Source organism: Mus pahari, chromosome 1 (assembly GCF_900095145.1).
Source record: "Mus pahari chromosome 1, PAHARI_EIJ_v1.1, whole genome shotgun sequence".
In the NCBI taxonomy this organism is placed as follows: Eukaryota; Metazoa; Chordata; class Mammalia; order Rodentia; family Muridae; genus Mus; species Mus pahari.
Window position 1 is genome coordinate 118,164,247 of NC_034590.1, and position 10,735 is coordinate 118,174,981.

Here is a 10,735-nt window from a genome sequence, read left to right on the forward strand (position 1 = left end):
CCAATCAGCTAAACGGATAGTTGATAGGCCTTTGTCTAGTTAGCCAAATGTAGTACTGCCTCCACCCTTGCCTCTGAACTTCTGAACCTGGTTTTTCATATTTAAAAAAACCTGCCCTAAGAACAGACTGGTACCACAATTAGACTTCCAAGTCCTTTTTTGTGGTCCTGATTGATCCGTCTTGTGGTGTGTGTTCAATAAACTATTCTTGCTTAACTGAGATCGGTGTTCATATGGTTTGTGTGGCAATTCAAACCCCAACATTAAGTACATCCAAGGTACACAATCTTTGTTCCTAGTTACCTGCTTTAGACTGGAAACACATACAGGAAACTAGATCTAACTTACTGCTAGAATTAGTTTGTGTTCTGTATGACTATCATGACAGAAAGTTTATATATACATAATAATTTTACAGGGTTTGAGATAATATTATAATATATTATTTCATTATTTATATTATATGTATTATAAATATATAATATAATAATATATTGTATCATAAGAAAAGTTTTAAAGAGTCAAATGACAATCAAAAGATTGTGAGATAGTGACTATAGAATCAGCCCTTATTTTTTATTTTTCTCTGTCACATACCAAGTGGCTTCTCTGATATGGGACAGAGATTTTAGATTTTCCTTTAACAAGCATTCCTGGGTTTAGAGAAGGAGGGAGCCATGCTTCAACCCCACAGCCAGCTTTAAGTTTTAATTAAACTGGGATGACAGACAGACAGACAGACAGACCAATTACCACTTGTGTCTGCTGAGGGCAGCAGAGATGAGCGGGAGGTGAGCGATACCACTTGGCCAATTCACTCTTTGTCATGGGACTCACTCTCTTGATGAGCTCCTCTTTCTTCTGATGTTCCCCTTGTCCAGTGGTCTCTGGCTTCCTTAGTTAGATGCTTTGATTCTCCTGGAAAGGTAAAAACAAAACCCTAGCCGGGCGTGGTGGTGCACGCCTTTAATCCCAGCACTCGGGAGGCAGAGGCAGGCGGATTTCTGAGTTCGAGGCCAGCCTGGTCTACAGAGTGAGTTCCAGGACAGCCAGGGCTACACAGAGAAACCCTGTATTGAAAAACCAAAAAAAAACCCTTCCCCAACCCTACCTCTTGAGGTTTCCTTTCTTGGCAGGTTATATCTTTCCTGAGACAAAGTGTTTTTTGGCAACAGCAAAAGTATATCTTATAATTGAAATTTTAAAAATTCTCTTGAAAATTAAAATATACCTTAGTATGTATAGATAGAGATACCTAGATTTCCTTTTCTCTTTAAATTCAAGGTTTAGGTATATTTGTAATTCACAGAGGATACTCACTTTGAATTTCAGCTTTCCTTTTACACGTGGCTTTTACACTTAAATCACTGTGACCTTCTGCTTCTGCCTCTCAAGTGCTGTGATTAAAGGTGTGAGCCACTGACTATGGATTCCTTATAGTAGTTCTCCTCATAGGGTCAGCCTGATTTGATTTGATTCTCCATTTCCCCTTACTTTTTAATGTTAGTGGTAAACTGTCAAATTTTTCCAATTTGTAATCTATCATTCTTACCGATTTATTCTGAATTTGTTCCCTGGCGAATTGTAATATTCTAGTCTTAATTAAACATGATGCCAATTTGTTCACTATTTCATAATTTTCAGACGCTTTGTTGGTCTTGCCTATATGAGCTAAATAAAATTTGATGTCTTTGGTATGTTTTGCTAGTTTTTTTTGCCAGTTCTGGTCATGCTTCCCATGACCAGATGTCTTTGCCATTTATCTTCTAGTTAGTGGTTTTCCATTTTGATGATGATATAGCTAGACCATCGCACACGCATCATGAATTGGAGAAGATAGTTTCCTTTTGTTTTCCTTGTTGTCTGTCTCACAGCCATCAGTGCTGGGCTGATTCTGTGGCTCCTTTCTCGATGTTGGCCGGTCCATCCCCTCATCTATAAGCTGCCTCTTTCCATTAGTCTTGGTTCCATCAGTGGTTGATGAACCATCAGTAAACCTTGCATTAGTCAAATGTTGTGGCCACTCAGTCTGTCTCCACAGATCAGTTGGTGCCTCTTTTGGGGGAGGGGTGAGCAATTTAGGGAAGGGGATTATAGGCAACTGAGTTATTTCCTCAGTGCAGAAAGGCACAGACCCCCTCATCAGTCCAAACTAACTTATAAAGACTAACATAACCAGCCATGAAAAAGTAAAAAATTTAAAAATATTTTTTCAAATGATAATTTACCAAAGGCACATTTGCCTTACTGGCATGAAATGAAAAACGAATTTTAGGGCTGGCAAGAGGCTCAGCAGGTAAGAGCACTGACTGCTCTTCCAAAGGTCCTGAGTTCAAATCCCAGCAACCACATAGTGGCTCACAACCATCCATAATGAGATCTGATGCCCTCTTCTGGTGTGTCTGAAGACAGATACAGTGGACTTAGATATAATAATAAATCTTTGGGCTGGAGCAAGCAGGGCCAGAGTGAGCAGAGGTCCTGAATTCAATTCCCAGCAACCATCTGTACAGCTACAGTGTACTCATATACATAAAATAAAATAAATAAATCTTTAAAAAAAGAAAAAAGAAAAATAAAAGAAAAATGAATTTTCTTTTTTTGTTGTTTTTTTGTTTTGGGGGGTTTGTTTGTTTGTTTGTTTTGTTTTTTCGAGATAGGGTTTCTCTGTATAGCCCTGGCTGTCCTGGAACTCACTTTGTAGACCAGGCTGGCCTCAAACTCAGAAATCTGCCTGCCTCTGCCTCCATGAATTTTCTTAAACCATGTGTCTTAATTACATGTTAAAGTGTTAGACTGTGGTTGAATCTTATATCCTCGATATAATTGATAGACTCTTCTTTTTTGTATTTTTTCAGGAGCAATTTTTAATCCCAATAAGCAAAACTCTCTTTACTTCATCAAACGTTTTTCCTAAGGTACCTGGATCTGAATCAGCCAATAAGATATCATCCATATGATAAGTTTTAGATGAAGAAAACTGTTTACAAATTATTTCTAACAGCTATTGTACAAAATATTGGCACAACGTAGGAGTGTTTAACATCTCCTGTGGTAAGACTTTCCAATGAAATCCCTTTATTGGACAACTATTATTATAAGTAGTTACTGAGAAAGCAGACCTCCCCTGTCAGGCTCACGCAAGGTGACTGTGAAAAAGCAATCTCTTAAATCAGTGACTATCATAGACCATGACTTAGGTAACAAAGACAGCAGTGGGACTTCAGGCTGTAAAGAGCCCATCTTACTCATGCTTTTTTTTTTTATATTTATTTATTTATTATTCTATGTAAGTACACTGTAGCTGTCTTTAGACACCCCAAAAGGGGACATCAGATCTCATTATGGATGGTTGTGAGCCACCATGTGGTTGCTGGGATTTGAACTCAGGACCTTCGGAAGAGCGGTCAGTGTTCTTGACCGCTGAGCTATCTCTCCAGCCCCTTAGTTATGCTTCTTAAATCTGTTAACATCCTCCATTTTCCTGATTTCACTTTTGTAGCAAACACATGGGAATTCCATGTGCCAGCAGATTCTTCGATGTGTTAAGCATTTAGCTGCTCCTGTACTAGCTGTTCCAATACCTGTAATTTATCTGATGTCAAAGACCATTGTTCCATTCACACGGGTTTGTCAGTTAGCCATTTTAAAGACAGAGCCGTTGGTAGCTTTGAAATAATTGTTGAGTCCTACTTATGGGTAATGTGGGCAGCCTGTGGCTGTTCCTTTTTGTTTTGGTTTGGTTTTGTTTTCTTTTGTTTTGTTTTCTTTTTTTGTTTTTGTTTTGTTTTGAGACAGGGTTTCTCTGTATAGCCCTGGCTGTCCTGGAACTCATTTTTTAGACCAGGCTGGCCTCGAACTCAGAAATCCGCCTGCCTCTGCCTCCCGAGTGCTGGGATTAAAGGCGTGCACCACCACACCCAGCTTTTTTTGTTTTATTTTTGTTTGTTTGTGACAGGGTTTCTCTGTATAGCCCTGGCTGTCCTAGAACTCACTCTATAAACCAGGCTGGCCTTGAACTCAGAAATCCACCTGCTTCTGTCTCCTGCTCTTAACCACTGAGCCATCTCTCCAGCCCTACATCTAGCTTATTTCAAGATGGCAAAAATCCAACTAAGAAAGACACTCATTGGGGGTCTCAGAATTACCAAGGGAACAGTGGCAGCTTCCAGAAACCCTTAAAGGTAAGGGATATTTTTCTCCTGTTCCCCACTTCCTCTTTTGTAGGGAGCTAAGGAAGCCCTGGATGAATATTTTGACATGGACTTGGCCATGGTGAAAGCTCTAAATATCTTGAACTCATGGAGAATTGGGCAAAGCTGTTACTCATATAGACCAGGCTCAAGAGAAGTGGCACTGCTCTCCTCTGGAGTACAAGGATAAGTGTGTATGAACTATTGATCAGTGTGTACAGCTTTCTCCTTGTTTGTTTATAACAAGAGACTGATCACCTACAGAGACCACCTACTGAAACTAGGTAACTCTTCCACCAGTGCTACACTTAGTGCACACACTAAGGCTTCCTACTGCAGTATTGGTAGCAGAGTCCACCTGATCCCGGATCTGCTGTCCATGTCCCTGGCTGTCCTTTCTTCAGTTCCTTGCTGCCCTTAGCCAGGGTTCCAGGACCTAAGTTGCACAGGACACAGCACTCCTTTCTGTCTGATAGACTATAGGTGTGATATCTGCAATTCCAGCAACCCTCTTGGGTCTTCAGGTGAAAACATGTTCAAACTGTAAGCTAGAAGTGTGAGTCCCCCAGCAGTCACCCAGCGGCCACTGCCACCTCAAGTATGTCTATGAGCTTCCAAGCAAAACTAGGTCAAGTTCACACCAGGTTCAAAGGAAAATCAATTCCCAAATTCCAAAAGGCAGTTCAGATATGTAGTACAACGAACTTAAACTTATCCCTGACTGGCTTACAAATAACTGATACTCAGACCATGGCTAATATATTTGGCTTCAACAACTACTGGAGGGTCACCCTAACCTACTTTTCTAGCAGCTGGCCCGGCTACGTCCCCAGTGGTGAACTCCAGATACTTGCTGCTTCTCCTGGCCATGTACATCTCCTCTCATGGCACCTTCTGCTCCTTCTTTTTCTCCTCCTCCTGCTGCCTTCAATCAAACTCAAAACCCATCTACTGCCAATCCCTTCAGTAATTGGCTGTAGCCCTTTTTATTTAACCAATAGTTTAAAATTAACAAGGTTTAATAGTTTAAAATGAACAAGGTTTGCACAACAAAAAGCTGGTAACCTTCAGGTACAGATTTTAGCATTTACAATGCCTCGCAACAGGCCAAACCTCAACAAAGATGTCTCGGATACCTGGACTATTGGAGGCTTTCTGGAGGTTAGATAAAAGCCAGCACCCCTCCGGAGCTTGTGAAACTGGCTCCTACCTACCAAAAGGAATAATTTCCCTGACCTCTGTCAGAAAAGACCTATGGCTACCTATGGTGCCCACCAGCATAACAAAGCGAATACTGGCCTCCAGGCTTCATGGGTGTCACAGGACTTTCAGGCATTTCAAAGTTCAGGCTCTCTCCTGTCTCCTGCCCTAAACTCCCTCTAGCTAAGTGGCTTCCCTCCCCAGCTCCTCATTCTCTTTACAACTCTGCTACTTATGTTTTTCCTCCCACTCTGTGCTCCGCCCTTGTTCTCTTACTATGTTTTCTCTGCTTGTACCCCTTGCTACTCCCCGGCACAGAAAGCCCAGGCCATGTCCAGCCTGCTGGTCATAGTCCACTTCATTTTTTTTTTAAGATTTATTTATTTATTATATCTAAGTACACTGTAGCTGTTTTTCAGACACACCAGAAGAGGGTATCCGGTCTCATTACAGATGGTTGTGAGCCACCATGTGGTTGCTGGGATTTGAACTCAGGACCTCCGGAAGAGCAGTCAGTGCTCTTAACTGCTGAGCCAAACTGTCCAGCTCTTGCTCCGGACTTGCTCCCTGTAGCTGTCTTTAGACAACCAAGAAGAGGGCATCAGATCTCATTACAGATGGTTGTGAGCCACCACATGGTTGCTGGGATTTGAACTCAGGACCTTTGAAAGAGCAGTCAATGCTCTTAACCACTGGGCCGTCTCTCCAGGCCAATCCACTTCTTTCTTTCTCTGCTCCGAATTCTCCCAGATGCCTGGCTCTCTTCTCTGTCTCTCTGTCTCTCTCTCTCTCTCTCTCTCTCTCTCTCTCTCTCTCTCTCTCTCTCTCTCACATCTCTGCAATAAAAACCTTCTCTTTGCTGGGCAGTAGTGGCGCACGCCTTTAGTCCCATCTCTGGGGAGGCAGAGGCAGGCGGATCTCCAGTTCAAGGTCAGCCTGGTCTGCAGAGTGAGCTCCAGGACAGCCAAACCCTGTCTCGAAAAACAAAAACAAAAACTTCTTACTTATACCATGGAGTGGTCATTTGGTTAACGTTTATATCCCAGACCCAAAATGGTCAAGTGAAGCTGGGAGATAGACAGCCACCCACTCATTTCAGATTTTACTGTCTGTTCTGAGTAAAATGACACAAGTCCCAGCTCAGGCGAGGAGAATTGTCACATTGTAAGATGGCAAACAGTCAGAAGCATTTGTTAGCACACACCTATTCACACATATGCATTGGGAACATTCAGGCTCAGGAGAAGGCTCAATGGCTAAAATGCTTGCTACACAAGCTAGATCGGAAGTCAGCAAGGCACAGTGATTCCCCTGCCTCCACCCACCTTAGAGCCAATAGGTTTGCCCAGACAGGCTGCCAGTTTACATGGGTTCTGGGAGCCTCAAGATTATACTGAGCGTGTTTGTAACCACTGGCCATCGCTCTAATCCTCCCCAGCTCCTTTTTATTGGTTTACTTTCTTTTTCAAAATTTATTTCATGGGTATTTTGTCCATATGTATGTCGTATGTGTGTCTGGAGCCTGTAGAGGCCAGAAGAGAGTGTTGGAACAGGAGTCCCAGATAGTTGTGTGCCACCATTTGGATGCTGAGAAATGAACCAGGATCCTCTGCAAGAACAGCTATTTCTCCAGCTCCATTATTGATTTCTCTTTGTTTTTCTCAGTCAAGATTTTTTTTTTACTTTTTGCAACATTTAAATTAAAATAAATTACATAATTTTCCCCATCCCTCCACCCTCTAACCCAGTGCTTCTCAGCCTTCCTAACACTGTGACCGTTTACTACAGGTCCTCATATTATGGTGACCCACAACCATAAAATTATTTTCCTTGATTCATCATAACTGTTTTTGCTACTGTTATGAATCATAATGTACATATCTGATATGCAAGTCCTGCGAAAGGGTCCTTCAGCCTCCAAAGGGGTTACACCCCATAGGTTGAGAACTGTTACTCTAATCTCCCCCCCCCCTTTTAAGACAGGGTCTCTTTCTATATAGCCCTGGCTATATAGAAAGAAACTCACTATGTAGACCAAACTCAAACTCATAGAGATCCACCTGCTTCTCCTTCCATATCTCCCCTCCTCTCAAATTCATGGTCTCCTTTTCTTTCATTATTGCAGTGGTTTGAATATGCTTGGCTCATGGGAAGTGGCACATTAGGAGGTGTGGCCTTGTTGGAGGAAGTGTCACTGTATAGGCAGGCTTGCAGGTCTCCCCTGTGCTGAGGCTCCGCTCACCCAGGATCAGACCCTCCTTCTGGCTGCCTGCAGAAGATAGTCTCCTTCTGGAGGCCTTCAGATCATGGAGGAGCACTCTGGGCTCCTCTAGCACCAAGTCAGCCTGTATGCTGCCATACTTCCTTCCCAACACGAAGATAATGGACTCAACCTCTGAAACTGTAGGCCAGCCCCAATTAAGTGTTCGCCTCTTGGTCATGGTGTCTCTTCACAGCAATGAAACCCTGACTAAAACTATTACTAGCTATATGCATGCACATAAAAGTGTATATTATACAACCTGTTAAGTCTGCTCAGTGTTGCTTGTATGTACATGATTATAGGACTAACTGAATAATCAATTAGGGGCCAACTCCCTGGAGAAAATGACTTCTCAGCAGTCATTAGTTGCTGTAGTTCTTTGTCTAGGGTGGGGTCTGTGAGACATTCCCCTTACATGTCAGTATGTCTCGTGGTGCCGTAGTTTAAGCCTTATGTTTAGACAGTTGCACTGTTGTGGTGTCATGAGTGTAGTTTTCCTGTCAGTTCTAGGAAACAGGATCTCACAGAGACATCCTGGTTCTCTGGACCTTGCAATCTTTCTGCCCCCTCTTCCATGGTATCTCCTCAAGTCTTAAGTATGGGGGGAGTCTTTAGTGATTTCTTATAAGCCTCCCACCCCCAGGGGGGATTTAGCCATGGTAGTGGGGGAGTTAGGCATGGTAGTGTACACTTACAATTCCACCACTAAGGAGCTGATGTGAGATTGTCAGTTCCAGTCCAACCAGAGCTATCTAACAAAAACTTGTCCCCTGCTGGGAGTGGTAGCACATGCCTTTAGTCCCAGCACTTGGGGGGCAGAGGCAGGCATGTCTCTGTAAGTTTGAGACCAGTCTGGTCTACATAGTGAAATCCAGGACAGCCAGAGCTATGCCGTGAGACTCTGTCTAGAAAAAAGAACAAAACAGGAACAACACACACACACACACACACACACACACACACAGAGTTGGGTGGGGTATGGTGTTGTATACCTGTAATCCCAGCACTTGGGAGGTAGAGGCAGGCAGAACTCTGGAGTTCTAGACTACCCTGATCTACATAGAGAGTTACAGGGCACTGTGGGGCACACAGTGGGACCCTGTTTAACAATAACAAGAAAAGATGAGCAGGCCATACTGAGACTACACCTACAGTTCCAGCACTTGAAGGAAGTAAATAGGATGATGAGTTTTAGGCCATCCATGGCGGAGTGTGGAGTTGAGGTCCAGCTTCCTCCTCCTCTTCCTCCTCCTCCTCCTCAGCCTTCTCTTCCTCCTCCTCTTTCTCCTCTTCTTCCTCTTCCTCTTTCTCCTCTCTTCTTCCTCCTTATTTATTTATTTGTTTGTTTATTTATTTATTTGTTGGAGACATGGTTTCTCTGTGTAACAGCCCTGGCTGTTCTGGAACTTAATTTGTAGACCAGGTTGGTCTGCCTCTGCCTCCTGAGTGCTGGGGTTAAAGGTATAAGGCACCATGCCTGGCTCTTTTTTTCTTTTTTAATTTTATTTTAGGAGCATGGTTGTTTTGCCTGCAGGTATGTCTATGCACATGTGCACAATGACCATGAATGCCAGAGGAGAGCATCAGAAGTCGTGGAACTGGAGTTAGAACTGGTTGTTAACTATCATATAGACGCTGGAATTAAACCCAGGCGCTCTGGCAGCACAGCCAGTGCTCTTAACCATTGAGCCTCTTTCTAGCCCCCAACCTCTCTTCCTGATGGCTAACCCTCAGGCTTCCTGCTCCGGCAGCACAAGGCAAGTGTGTGTTTGGGTCATTTTAGGACATTTTGTTCAACTGTTTGGTTTTAATATTGGCCCTTTGGTCTCTACAGTCCAGGAAAGGTGCCAGGTGCAGCCTCAGGCCTGAAGCCTAGCTTACTGCATTTTCCTGACAGTTACTGATCTCCTGAGGGGCCTGGAGCTGCTCCAGGGCTAGCTCAACAGCTAGGCTAGACATTCCACCAGCCCAGGTGCTGAGCAAGCAGGACTCCCAACCCTCCAGGATGCTAAGGCGCCACAGGGAACCGCTAAACTCCTTCCTCTCAGCTGAGACCCAGGCAGTGGCAACAGACTCCAGAGGGGACACTTCTTTAGAGGCCTTACAGGATGGGAAAAACCAGGCAGCCGTTGAGAGGTGGGAGTTGGCACCTGTGAGAGTGACTGACTGCCCAGGCAGTGTGAGCTTCAGGGAAGAGGAGACACCGACCCAGAGGCCAGGGCTCTGCACTGCTCCACACAGTGCCCTGGGCTAGGAAGCCCTGCCCCTCAGCTCCTCCATTTAACTCTAAAGATCTGAGATATGGGACCTGGGAAATGACAAGTCTCTCTGCGCTGTGCCTGTCAGGGTCACTGTTACCCAAGCATCAAAAGAGGACAGACCAGAAGTGGCCAGGGATTCAAGGGGTAGTGGGTGGGATGAGAGAATCTTGGGAGAGAAGATGGGTACACTGGCCAGTCAGATGGCTGAATTGTGGGTCCCTTAGGAGAGCCCAGTGTCACCACGGAGGTCTCTCCCCTGCGAGCCCTTGGCCTCACCTGGTCCCACTTTTCCCTGCCATCCCATCACAGATCTTTCCATGCCTTTCCTCTGGCTCCCAGCTTCCAGCTCCACACACTGGCTCAGACTGGAATCTGACCTGTGCCCTGGAGAAGTCCCATGGTTGACGGGGGAACTAGGAGGCAAGTTGCTCACCGATCTCAGAGGCCTCAACTTTTTTTTTTTTTTTTTTTTTGGTTTTTCAAGACAGGGTTTCTCTGTGTAGCCCTGGCTGTCCTGGAACTCACTTTGTAGACCAGGCTGGCCTCGAACTCAGAAATCCACCTGCCTCTGCCTCCCAAGTGCTGGGATTAAAGGAGTGTGCCACCACGCCCTGCTGAGGCCTCAACTCTTGCGGACTACCAGATGGCCTCAGCAAGTAGCCCACATGCCCAGGGTGCCTGCGCCAGCTACCCCTCCAGCTCAACCTGACTCCCCTCTGCCACCCCTCCCTAGGCTCCTTTCAGGTACAGGGCCTTTTCCACGCTGCTTGGCCTCCCATCCTTTGGCTGCTGCAGAGCTGGTTTAGTCCAGAGTGCTG